We start from the raw sequence: 13,946 nt of genomic DNA on the forward strand, positions 1-13,946 counted from the left end.
GCAAAACTGCAACATGAATGACATAAGACCAGAAAATTCAGATGTGATACATGGGCTGTATAATTAGGTTTAATCTTTGAAACCAGTGAGTATTTATTGTCAACGCTGATTAAATATAATGTTTAACAGTCTCTTCCTTTTCCTCCAAATTTTTTTTAAGGTACAAAAGTAATAAAGGACTTGAGCACTTGCAAACTCATTGCTGTCTGACAAACTTGTAGATTTCTAATTTCCGGGTGGAATTAAAACCTTGTGTTATGTGCTTACTGTTAACATTGAAATGGCAATCCCAAAGACCCATGGGTGGGTCTGGGAGTTATCTGAGGATGAGAAAAAGAAACAATGCTCATTGTATTGTTTCTTTCTTTACAATCTGTGTGTGTCTGAAATCCCACTTCTTTCTGGGGCTTAGCTGCTCGATTAAGGGCTGCAGAAGATAATTGAATTGCCATAGGGTCCAGAGCATACAATGCTCTTCTGAGGGTAGTGCCTGCAATTGTTCTTTGCAAGAAATGAGAAAAACACTCTGTTTGTCTTCTAAGTCCAGGGATGGATGTCTTGCATTCACATAGTATTGCAGTAGTCAAGGCACTCACTTGGGAAGTGAGGGAGTTCAGGGCTCCCCTTACCCTGAAGGAGGTCCTCCATCTTCTAGGAAGATGTCCTGCTTTTGAAGTTGTGCCAAAAAATATTTAAGACTAACTGGAACAAAAGAGAGGAAGCAGGAAGGACATTGCCTCTGTAGTTCAATAAATAAACAGAGTCATGGGGAGCTGTGGGTTTCAGCCTCTTGAGAGAAAAGAGACTGTTGAGTCTGAATTGCCCACTTCCTAAACAAGCACTCCGAATTTAGTTCGTTAAATCCATGAGAACTGCCACTAACCCTGTTTTAAGAAGAAAAGAGTTAACACTGAGAGACAGGTCTGTCAGTGTGAGCATGCTCTTTCTGAAGTTGGAAAGTGGGAGCAAGTGAGCTGCTCAGTTGGGGAAGAAAGGTGGCCAAACCAGCTCTTCAGTCAGATATGGAGGAGTGATCTGCCAAGGTCCTTTACGGACTGAGCATGACTGCTTCCTTTACTGGATCTGCTACAAGATAGTCCAGTCTTTACATTTATCTGAAGAGAAAATACCATAGACCAGACCTGTTGACTGTAGGGGTTTGGAAGTGATGAGCCTGTGGGATGTCCTGTACCTACACAGTTACCTGTGCAAGGTTAATAGTCGCTTGTCAAGGACACCTAGATATCCAGGATTTGGTAGTTTATCCCGCTAAGCAGTCAGGCGTTGAATTATAGATCCATTGTGACCAACTATTTCTCTGCATGGATAAATGAGGTGTACACATTGACACAGGCAGCAGGCATTCAGCAAGAAAACAGTTTCATTTAAGATGAACTCCTAAGCAGAATGGAGCTGACAGCTCTGTAGAAGATGAGCAATAGTTCTAGGGACTGTTTAAGTCCCATTTAAGATCACTAGATTGAGGACTTGCATGAGATGTAAGTGATTTGGCAGTGTGGATATAAGTGGTCCTGAGGCAGACTTGCTACTTCTCTGCATTGAGTTGAATAGGAACAAAACCGAAAGGATTATGAATATGTCCTTCAGAAATTTAAATGTGATTTCTAGTGTCATATTCCATTCAGCAAGCAGGTAAAATGTCTGCACTACACTCTTAAAACAGCGAATGAAGTCAAGCTGTTGTTGAATCAGTTCTGCATGCAAGATGTAAAAGGTTTGTTTCCAAACCTTACTGTGGCTGCTGTGGCTCTGGGCGGGCTGTCAGCCAGTCTGTGGGCTAAAACCTTGGCAAAAAGCAGCAGTAACACAGAAATATAATAAAGCTGTAAAAGATGTCTTTTCATACAACTGACTGGTGCTTTACTGTCATTGAGTCTCAAGGACAGAGTATGGGGAATGAAAGCTGACTGTTGGCACAGTGCTTCTTTTGGAAAGGGAAAAAAAATAGCATGTTGAGACAACATTAGTATGTGCTTGTTAGGAATAAAATCTGTAGTGGGAAGAATGAGAAGAAACAAGAGGCTGATTTTTCAAGTGTATTTTATGGATATATTATCAGTCTCTTTCTCACAAAATAGGCCACTTCCCAAATGACTTGCTGTTATCCCAATCTTTTCTATACACCAAGTAATCCTGACTTTGATTAATAAGCCAGGAGAAGGTAAACATTCAAGTGCCGATGTGTCCAATAACTTTTAAAAAACACTGTACTCACTCTTATTTCCAGACATTTTTCCCTGTTTTTCTTCTTTGAGTTTGCCATCTAACCAGTGACAATAAAAAACCTGAACAAAATTTGAGCAAGTGCTAAGTAGAAATGTTACTGCTCTGCATCATGGAGATTATCCAAGAAGAAAGCAACCCTTCTTGGGAAGTCATCCCTTGTAGAGCCATCACTTCAGCTCTACCAATGCACTGGGCATTGGACAAATTCACCTAAGCTGCTGAATCTACCTGGTCTGAGTTCAGCTCCAGTTACAAAATAAGCTCCCCAAAATATTTAAGCACGCTTGTGTTTTATAAGAAATGTACTCTCACTATCTAGTTCTGTGCCTTGCTTGATCTTCACACATTACATAATGTCCTGTCTTCCTCTTAGAAAAAACATAGGCACAACAGAGAGAGTTGTAAATTGGTCCTTTCCTAAGCGTAGAATGATGTCATTTGAGCTGGCTCATCCCTGCTCAGCTTCCAAAGCACCATGTGCTTTGCAGTGCTGGAGTATCCATCTCTGCCTCCTGCTTCAGAAAGCACACAGCTGAAACGTTCCTACAAGGCATCTTAGCAAAGCCACCCCAGTGGGAATGTTGTGGTAAAATTGGAATATATACAATAAAAAGAAAAAACAACACATTTATTCAAACTTTTTCCAGAACTTGTCTGTCTGAATAACTAAACTTCATGTAAGTTCCTTGTGTTAAAAATGGATGTCACCGATGCAATTTCCTCATTTTATTCAGGCATAATGGAAGTTCATGTGAGCAGTGTCAAATGTAAAATATGTTAACTATACTTCTTTATTCTAAGTTCTAAAACCCTTTTTTGGGAGATGAGTCCTTCCAGGCCTGTTGTTTAGTTAACAATCGCAAAACTCTATTCACAGTTGTGAAAATGTGTACTTGCTTCACTTTACTCCCGATATAAGCACAATCCTTAGTCCCAGTTTTCTGTCTTTTGGCAGAAGAAGAGAAAGGCAATATACTCCATCTATCGGGCAGTCCAATTAAGCATTTTCTAGATAATTTAATTGCTTTGACAAGTCTCAAGATTGATGCAATATTCTCTCTTCTGTTTCTACAGTGTCTCTGCCAGTTTTCAAATGGATTATTTCTGTTCTGCCAAACAAAGAATGAGTTTCTATCATTCATATCTCTAACTGGCATAATTCTTATTTTTATGTGTCTGTTTCTTGATAGGTTTAATACAGCTGTTCTTTGACTCTAAATACATATCTGCAACAATTCACCCTTGATGTATGATTTATTTATTTTTTTGTTCCCACTGAGTTCACACTGAGTCCAGCAATGTAGATTTTGTGCCAGAGTCAAAGAACAGCCTCAGCTCTAATTTACTCCTATTAGCGTGCTAGAAACATGGTGTTTTTCTCCAGCAGATCCCACAGTGAAACTAAAATGAGAATTTTGCCTAAGAAGAAGTGGAAGACATTTAGACCCATTTTAGTTTCAGTGACGAAACTGTCTTCATTTGATAAGATAGAAAATAGCTTGCTCCTTCACAATAACAAAGAGTCTAGAAGAAAGAAACAATGGCATTTCAGTAATAAAATTGTATACAGCTATTATCTGGCACTTGTCATCAGTAACACTGAATATGCTTTATGTTTTATAGAGGAAGCTAGTATCATTATCTGAATCTTACAGATAGCAAAAGTGAAGTTGACCTATTGTGCAAAAATACTGTAAAAAATGAAGTAACACATGATGCGTTTTGGTTTCTTCCCTTTGTAGAATCACTCTCTACACCCATTATATTTACTATATTTTCTTAGATGTCCCTTACGCTTCCTGCAAAGTTGAAAGCCTTCAACTTCTCTAGTGGCTGGTCTTATAAAGGGCCATATTTTTTGGTACTGAGTTATTGAATCAGGTCAGATTACCACTTTGGAGCCCCTTAGTGTTTAAAATCACTACTATGTTTTCAAGAGTTCAGAAAATACCTCCTTAACGCATATGAATGAAAATGTAAAGCAAGAGATTAATAAGTTTTGTACTATTCTTCTGGAAAAAAAGATACAGAAATGAGTGAACTGGGCAAATGTATAGGGAAAATTATGTTGGGCAGTAATTGGGGGTTGAGGACAAAGAGATGTTGAAGCAAACTTCAAGCTCTTCTTTTAAAAAATTGTCACTATCATTTCTTGACCACTGCATCTCTTCAGAGAAGGTCTCAAGAAAAAAAAAAAGCATAATAAGCATAATTCAGTGTGTCTGAAAAGCTAAGAAAATCAGTTCAAAGACATCTTGAGAATTTTAGACTACTAACATTTCATATTTTTCTCAGTCATTCCTGAACCAGGCATGTAACTCCACCACATAAGCCCAGTGAGACAATCTTTATTTTTACTGACCCTTGGAGCAACTCTCTTGTTTGAAAATGCCAATTTATTACTTTTACTTTTAGCAGGACATTTCATGAAAACCCTGTCTTGACACCACAGTATAGTGAGTTCTGGCATGAAGGCTTCACCTTTTATTAAATGATTTCATTAATTGTCCAAATGATCAAGCTATTTAGTTGCAGCTGGCATAATCTTTCTGAGTCCTAAGTCACTGTTGAAACCTTCATGTGAAGAAAATTAAAGAAGATATAAAAACTCCTTATTTAATCCATAATGAAAATGGAGGGATTTTAATTTTACATTCTATCTGAGATCAGTGGGTGCGCTTTAGCACGGAGTTGAAGTAAAGCTCAAGCTCTGCCTCTACAAACAGTTGTAAATTTTAACCTTTCCATCTTTGACAAGCATCCTTTACCACCACAGTGGAAGCGAAGCCAGGCAGCTTTTTTTTTTTTTTTTTTTTTTAATATGAGATACTGTTGCATTCCCCACTGCACATTTCTGGGCAATTGCAATTGTTTGTTCGTTTTCCAGCTTTCCAAATCCTGAGCCCTGTGAAATGACTAACACCACGAACCACTTCCTTTCCACTGCAGAGAGGGAAACAGGAGGGAACCGAGGACACAGCAGGCAAAACGTTTCATGTTTCAGTCACTCCGGGGCTACACCGCATGATCTGTTTTGTTTGAAGGTGTTTGCCTTTATGTGAATTCTAGGCTGTAGTACTATTTATTCAGGCTGTATTTTGGCAAACTGCCATGGACTCAGTAAGAAACGGGTTAGTCCCAAGTAAGGAGCTTAGGAGTGTGCCCGTTTGCAAACAAACTTGTTAACAAGGTGATTACAGCCTGCTGGGCTCTCCTGTCAAGGGAGGAGAGGGAAGCCCTGGTCTGTGTGCCCGTCAGGTTTTGTGGTACCAGCTGAAGTGTTATGTCACCCTTCTTTTAATTTCCACTGCACAGGGTTGCTCAGACTTTAATCTATGTCTGCGAGGTACTTTTATGTATAAATGCATCCATGTACAGTGCCATTGTGCTGATATTTGAGTTTGTTTTCTTGTCTGTATCTCTTTGCTTGTGCCACCAAATCTGGTCTGATTGCCCTTAGAGTGAATGCTGATGCTGATCCCTGTCCCTGACGGGGCTGCCCAGGAAGCCAGTCACCCTCTGATACTGCCCCAGCATCCATGAAGGTGACAAGCATGTGGAGAACCAGCCCACGCTATCGTGGCCAGTGTGGGATCTCTGCGGTTAGTGCTCTTTGCCACTGCACACTACAGAAAGACGAGCACTGTCGTTGCTGATCCATTTTCCAAGCAATGGGCTTGCGTCTCTTTTAGCCTTTGGCTTTCCCTCAGGCTAAAACTGAAGACAGCCCTTCTACCAAAGCTGCACTTGCCCTTGCCTGGTGGGAAGGTCATAAATTAGTTTGGCATATCCCAGATCTTTGCCCTCTTCTCCCTGGACAACTCCTGCAAAAGGAGTTCCAATTATATGCTCTAGTTAAAATTATGAATGACTCTCATTTTTGAATGCTTTTCTCCACTGCCCAGACACAGAAACTAGTCCTAATGATGTGATTGTAGAATCCTCAGTCTAATTTTTCCTCCATTTTGTCATCTACATGACATGAAAACCTGATAGAGCTAGATGTTTTAGATCATTGCATATCTTCCAGCAGAATGAATTATTTGCTCCTTCTGTTTAAGCCTGAGTCTAAAAGAAAAGCTGACTCACTGTGGAGCTGGCATCCCTGGATTGTTCCAATGCATTGGTTTGCTGGATCCTTCAGGAAAAAGAAAGATGCTTCCAAACTGGAAACGTGAGGTGGACATGTTGGAGGGAGCCCGAAATGTCAGTGTATGATGTTGGCAGTTGTACTGTAATCCACCTATTGAATGGAAAAAAGCCTTTCCAAATTTGTGTCCAATGAGCTTAAATAAGGCAGAGCTGGTATTAGTATTCTCTGGAAAACCCTTGAATCTAGGTTGGGAAGGCAAGAATTTACATATAAATAGAATATTATAGAGAGAGCTCTGTTTATCTTAACAGGACGTTTTTTGTTGAATCTTTTGTTTTTTGCTGTTTTTAGGCAAATAATTTTGTGTCTTAATACTGTTTGTGATATAGTAAGGTTTGGCAGATGATAGATAAATTATACGAGAATTAGCATTTTGACATTATTGCTATTATTGTTAATAATAAACCCTCAGGTGATTTAAAACTTCCTGCTTTTTTATGCTGTACTTCGATCATCTAAAAGAAAATACAAGTTTAAATATTTTCTATTGTGTGCCAGGAAAGCAAGAACATTACAGATATTCTTCCTTTATGTACAAACATCATTCGTTGTAAATACTCATCTATGTACCCCTGGATATCTGAATTACTAATAATTGGATATGCTATGGGAATGTGGATACGAAACATATTTGTGTGGAATGCAAACATTAATTTATGTTCATCGTGCTGAATATGGATAGCTGCAAATAAAATGCCAAAAGGAAGACTCCCAGCACTGTTCAAGGTATCAAGAAGGAACTGTTTTCTGCTATTCGGGTGAGATTAGGAGTTTCAGGCTCCCCTTCCATAATGCAAAATGGTGTGCTGGAAGGAGGAGAGGAAAGTGAGAATGGGGAAGTAGGCTTTAATCTACAACTCCACTAGAAAATTTTTAGAGATCTCCAGCTGAAAAAGGATGAAGGCCAGTGTTAAAAATTGTTTGTAAGTACAGCAAAGACCAAAAGTATGTGAAGACAAGCTACATTACATTTACAACAGTACTGAGACAAGCAAAAGAAAGGTAAAAGAAAACTCTTTACTCTCCCATTTTGCAATTGGAGAATTTATTTCAGCGGTGCATTGTATACTAAGATTAGATACCCTGTCCCTGTTTCAGTAAAAGTAATGGATAGACACTAATGGCATGTTTTTGAATTTTTGTTGCAATCAATGAAGCCCACCTCTCTGACTTGATCCATCTGAAAGCTCTGGAAAATATCACATAAGTAACAGTACGTCTGTGGAGTTTTAAATTAAATCAGAACTACACAATTCTGGCTTTTCCATTAGTTTGTTAATAGGGATGCTGAGTAGTATTCAAATTGAATTTGCCGTGGCTGGATATCAAAGCATATTAGAGCATCTCCTTTTGTACGGAAAGGCTAAACAAGAATCAATTCTATCATCATTTTTTGTGGTTTCTTTGCAAAGTTACTGTGTTTCCCTGTCTCAAAAAGAGGTGGGTTGCAATAAAGAATTATACTCTGCATTGTTAGTGTAAATATATTTGGGGGTTACTTTTCCAAAACTAATATTAAAGGTCTGTTCCTGTGGGATGCAGATGACTATGAGACGTGTAAGAGCCTAGTATCTGTGAAATGTTAAATGCCTTCCACTTCTGTTAGCACTGGCATTCCCCATGCTCGTGTCACTGTTTAAAACTCGGTTGTGAAAGCAACTTAAGATCTGTCTAGATTGTGTGCAGTACAAAATGATTTAAGCACATCAAATGATAGAACATCATTTTTTCTTTTTAGTCTCCTTCTTACTGTAATGCCCACAAAAAGCCTGGTAGTGCTTACGTTTTTGATGATGACTGATACCGCTGTTGGCTAACCAAAACTTTCTTTTTCCTTATTGCCCAATGCCTTCAGGTAGGCTGCAAGGCTGTTTGAAGCAGGAATTGTCTTTTTCTGTTGTTGTTCTGTGTGTATCCAGTTAGCAATAAACTTAGGTCCTGGTTCTTGACTGGAACAGACAGGAAATGTGGCAATATTAATATGTAATACATTATAAAGCTACAATCGGGTTATTTATAAATTAAATATGCATGTTAAATTATTTTATCTATGTAGCTGGAGAGTATGAGTGAAGCTGGAAGTTGACAGTAATTCCCTAGTGTTGATGTATGTTACTCAAAGTTACAATATTGTTACAAGTAAACTCTTGACTTTACCAGCACCATTTTAATTTACCAGTATGTTTATGCTAACAGTTGCAACAGGAAAGTAAATCGGAGAAGAAAAAAGAACTGCAGCAGCTATAGTTCTGATGAAAATAAAGTTCTAGGAATGCTGTAATATGTTTTTTAGGATGCCTTGTTGTGACTAAAAATAATTATTGAACAAAACCAGGTTGCAAAAGGAGAAGGCTAAATTCCTACCACTGATAAAATATATGTGCAAGAAAATTACCAGTTATGTTATTTCCCTGTCATAGTATCTATTAATATTGATAACAACTCTGTATTAAACATGATTGTTAGTTGCTATTTACTTTACCACTGCAGAGAAAAGTGCTTAAAGAGTTAGGGTAGATTTTAAAATATGCAGTAACGTTACAAAGGTTAGGTTAGGTCATTCAGTACTTTATTATCATTAACCTCCAACAAAGCACTAAATACGGAGAAACCCCAGCCTCCTCCCTTTGCAGACCACAAAAATTCTCTCTCCCTGCTTGGGGAGGGTAGTATCATCCTATACTTTGTTGTAAAATACAGCATTAAAATTCTCTTAGCTGTCTCTACGAAGCTTTAAAAAGAAAATGGCAGGATGTGTTCTTCAGCATTTTTTAGAATCAGGATCCAAATCCACACGAGTGATTCTGTGCTAATTGTCGCAGTGGGATACCTGTGTAAGAACTTAGGTGCTTTTACAAATCATGTTGATTTATGATGTTTGTTAAGAAATGTATCCTCTCATTAGCATGGACATACTGAAAGTTAAGCATACGCTTTAGTTGTTTTCTAAGTCAAGGTCAGACAGATGGAATTTGTCCTTGTCCCTGTGAGTCAGATGCTGCAGAGGAAAATGTCTCCGTAGTACAGTTGTTCATGGGCAGAAACAGTTTAAACTGGGAATTCTTCTTAGAAGTGTGATTGATTTTGCCATAATACTGTGCATTCAGTATATTGGTACTCTACTTGGAGAATCTTTTAAAGGGAATTTTCATGTTTAGAAGAGTGTTTCACTTCATGGTTCCAGTTTTTGTATCTTCCACCATAATTTTTTGGTTTCTCATTTTTACGTATAAAATGGTTGCCGTAGAAATAAAGATCCATGAGACAGGCTATAGAAGTTACTTAAGTTAAAGGAGTGTGGCATTTTCAGTTTCTTGATGAATAAATTTGTGTATTCAGTATTTGATTTTGCTGGCATTTGGGCTGCAGCAGATTTAGAAAGATGATACTATATCCCACAAGCAATCTGTTGAATAGTGGTTTGTGAGTATTTCTGGGGTCTTAAAAAAAAAAACAAAAAACACCAGTCTTGTTGATTATGATGCATTTATGAAATTAGTCAAATTGCAGAGTTGGCCTAAATATGTGCAATCATGAAATGTAATTAAAGCATGTTTTTCAGAAATGCAGTTCTTAAGTTCTGATATGCTGAAATGTTACACAAACATCTGTTTGACCTCACAGAAAAAAAAAAAAAAAAAAAAAGCAGTTAAATGAGTGGTAGATGATATACCTACCTGACTTGTTTGTTTCAAAACAGGGGTTTTTTTCCTTTTGCTATGCTGCTGTCCATAACGTCTTGAATGCTTCTTTTTCTTGTAAGGTGAAAACTGGACCTTCATTCTCAATAAATCTTCATGCAAACAAGGCATCCTACTAAATCAGAACTCTCTCACTTGTCAACTTCTGATGTTTAATTTTGGTTTTATCTACTTAAAATTTTTCCTTTTTTGTCTGAAGGCACACTTGGCAAAGCAGAGAACCTGCAGGCCAGTTCTCATAGTCAGGTGGCTTCTTCCCTTTCAGCTAATTTTTCTTGTATATCTCAATTTGCACATAGTGTCCATAAGAACTGCTTACAAAGTTCACAGTATTGAAACAAAAAACCTTCCTGACATACTCCATTGCTGTATACTTGCAGCACAGATTTGTATTACTCCGTTGAGCATCTCTGTGTATTTTTGAAGTACGTGACACGCATCTTGACACCAAAAACCCCAGACTAGCAGAGCCACCTCAGAAGTCAAGTCTCAACATACAAGAAGAGGCAGCTTTCAGTCATGTTTGCTCTATCAGGTAGTTAATACAGTTGAAGAGCCTGTTTGGTACCTGTTAAAACACAAGCTGAGGTAGTCAAAGAATGACTAGCTGACTACAGGGTAGTTTAGGCTACCCACTCTAAAAGCTTTTAAAAGTGTTTTTCCTGTGCGTCTGTAAACCCATAGATAAGGAAATGTGAAGTGCCTGTCTTAGAGGTGAGCAAAAATGAGTCTGTCTGTAATTGTCACTTACTCCCCCAATTTCCTTCCTAAATATTCTTCTTAGGTCTTCCCAGTCTGTGTGAATGATGCTCCGATTCCCGGCAAGCCTTTGGTAGTGATTCTGGTCGATCACATTGACTACCCAGGGCTAAACTCACCAGCTGCGACAACGAGAGTTTCTGAACTCACCGACAACCGCTCGTTAACTCCAAACAATCTCAGAGCAGCGAAAGCTTTTTATAGATTGCTTTCCTTTACCCCCTCCGCCCCCACCATCCCCCTGCCTTTCTTCATTCATTCATTATAAAATCCTGGACTCTGTTTTTACGTGCTCCAAAATATTACAGTACAGTATCAGCTTTAGAGACTTCATAGTGAGGTATTTGCGTGCCAGTGACAGAACTATATATAGCACCCTTGTGATTTGCACTTGACAATATCAGGCCGTGGTGAAAACTGTAGGTCCAATTTTAATAGATTTTCAGGCTTATCATAGCTCTGAGTCTCTGCTCATACAGGTTGAACAAGTTACTACTCATCTATGTTTGCCAATATTATGATTTTATTATTAATCCGATCTTACAGTATTTGGCTGCTTCCATTTGATTTGAATGACATGTTCTTCAGTGTTAATTAGGTGCAAGCTCTGAGCTCTGAAAAATAGGTACAGTGCTGTGGTACATTCCCTATAAAATGCCTTTTACATGCTCTATCAGCTACATTGAGATTTCATCCAGAAACATGGAATAGTTCTAACTTGCAAAGTATTGCAATTTTAGGTCTATGGATGTTTTTTATGAGCTGCCTGCATTTAGAACTTGAAACTTAACTTGATTTATCTAAGTGAGAACTTATATAAATGGCTTATTTCAATTAAATTTATGTAAAATGGACAGAAAAAAACCTCTTCAACTCACTTAAGACAATTGTTGTTTGCCACTTCCTCGGGATTACAGATGTGTAGAGATCAAACCAAACAGCCATGCTGGGCCAGAGCAAAGGTATGGCCAGGCCACTATTCTCTCTCTCGAGAGAGAGAGAGAGCAGGCCTACAGTAAAATTTCTCTCTTTGCTCCCTGAAAACCCATCCAAATTTCATCTCAGATCGTACCTTCAGTATCCTCACTCTCCAGGACAATTAACACTGAATCTAGTGGTAACACTGGTGAGAGCTTTCACAGATAATGGTGAAAAAGCCAGAAAAACTAGTTTAATACTGAAGACCTTATCAGTTCATACTTTTAATGCTTTCTATTTGATTTAAAAGCATATAACACTCACATTCGGAATACAGTTAGACTGTTACAAAGCTTCCTTATGTCAGTATAGCTTGTGTCTGTAAAATAATATTTATCAGTGCAATAGCATGGTAACAATATAGTTAATACCATTTTTTGTATTTCAAGAAAAAATCATATACTTAATTTAAAAAGTTGAAGCAGGATAAAAAACTGTGCACTGACGAGGCCTAAGATTTCTCTAATGGAAAATATCCCATGCCAAATTTTGCTGATATAATGATGCATATCCTGTAGGAAAATTATGGATTTGTAGGGAGTAAATATGCAGAATTTCCAAGCCAGTGGAAATATTCCCATGTGCTAATCTAGTTCTTCTCTCCAGCAGTGTATTATTATTATTTTTAAAAACAGTTTATTTTTTAACAGCTTGAAACTTAGAAACTATTTTATGCAGCGTGTGAGAGAACAAAGTTTAATTCCTTCCTTTACAGATGCTGGTCAGACTGAAGTGAGTAGGATTTAGGATTGTCCCCTAACTTTCACATTTTTTATTAGCTAATTTAGATGATTCACTCAACATGTTGTTTGTTGACTGTAAAAAGGGTAGACTGTAGTGGGAGTGCAAAATGAGGGTAAATATGCCTTTTTGCCTCTCTCTGTGAATGCAGGCTGTAAGCCACCAAGGGGCATTCAGGGACAGTCCTTCAAAAGACTGGATTGGGTCCCCCAGACACATAGCCTTTTCACCATAGCGTGGGAACCCCATTTGCAGATGTCTCACTCTTCCCACATCTCGCAGAGGATGCCAAGGTGCCTTATTGTCATGGACTCCACTGCAGCGAAAGGGCAACGTTTTCTTTCCTGGAGCCATCCTCGGGTGTTTTGTATCGCAGGCAGTAAATGCATGTCTGTGATTGCATCTGAGAAGTGTCGTGTTTGTCAGCTCTCTGTGATCCCCAAAGTGCTGCGGTGAGCCGCTCTAAGCTGAAGCGCATAGGGCAGCTTTGAAGAGATTTTGATAAGGGCTGCAGAGGAGTAAGTTGGTTCATCTGTTGAGCTATCTGCATCTGGTGGCTGATTACTCCATAAAACAGGGAACTCTGGGGCAATTTACAGCAGACTAGTATTCTAAGCCTTTTAAGAAATGTGAGGAAATAGTTTTCAAAAAGCCACCATTTAAAAGAAAAGTCTGATTACTTGAGTTTTGAGGATGGTTTTGGCTTGAGATTGCTGATCTTGCATCATTGTTAAGTTCTGGCTTCTCTAAGTGACAAAGTATCCTCAGCTCACCCTAATTTCAGTATGGTTGAGGGTGATCAAATAGCTTAGGAAAGAAGTTTAGTAGATTTTTGGGCAATTTTGCAGAAAAACAGAATCACACAGAATCTAAAGCCTATTTAGACTGTTTTTAAGCTTTAACTCTTTCTGGTCTATCAAGCATGATGTCTGGCAGCCTCCCTTGTCCCTGTGACTCCTTTACCTGTTCTGATGCAGGAAAATCTTATTTCTTATTTAAAACTTTGATGAATAATTTTCTATTTTTTCACCTCTTATGCACCTAGACAATGTATCTAATGCTTAATAAGAAGTGGTGCCTTCCTTTGTTCAGAAGCTTCTGCCAAATGGAAGTTAAATGGAAATACTTCTACAAACAATTTATTTTTCAGAACCTTGTCTACCCTTTGTCTCACTTTTTTTTTTATTTTGCCACATCTTCTGAGATTTCTTTTGGAACCTTATGTTTCTGCGTTTTAAACAACTTCTTTTTCTTCCTGGCACATGGAAATCACAGGGTACCCCTCTGTTTCTCCTTTGGGCCCAAAGAGTGCAAGACAGTATGAAAAGTGTATCTGATTTTTAGCACAGAGTATGCAAAGTTACAAG

The 13,946-nt window shown here is 38.3% G+C and overlaps 1 protein-coding gene across 1 annotated transcript in view; it reads left to right on the forward strand.

Moving 5' to 3' along the window:
- The window catches only part of PLXDC2 (plexin domain containing 2), a 279,476-nt gene that overhangs the window by 111,558 nt on the left and 153,972 nt on the right, over positions 1 to 13,946 (forward strand). The gene's annotated exons all lie outside the window — the stretch shown is intronic.

The sequence above is a fragment of the Apteryx mantelli genome, chromosome 2 (assembly GCF_036417845.1).
Source record: "Apteryx mantelli isolate bAptMan1 chromosome 2, bAptMan1.hap1, whole genome shotgun sequence".
In the NCBI taxonomy this organism is placed as follows: domain Eukaryota; kingdom Metazoa; phylum Chordata; class Aves; order Apterygiformes; family Apterygidae; genus Apteryx; species Apteryx mantelli.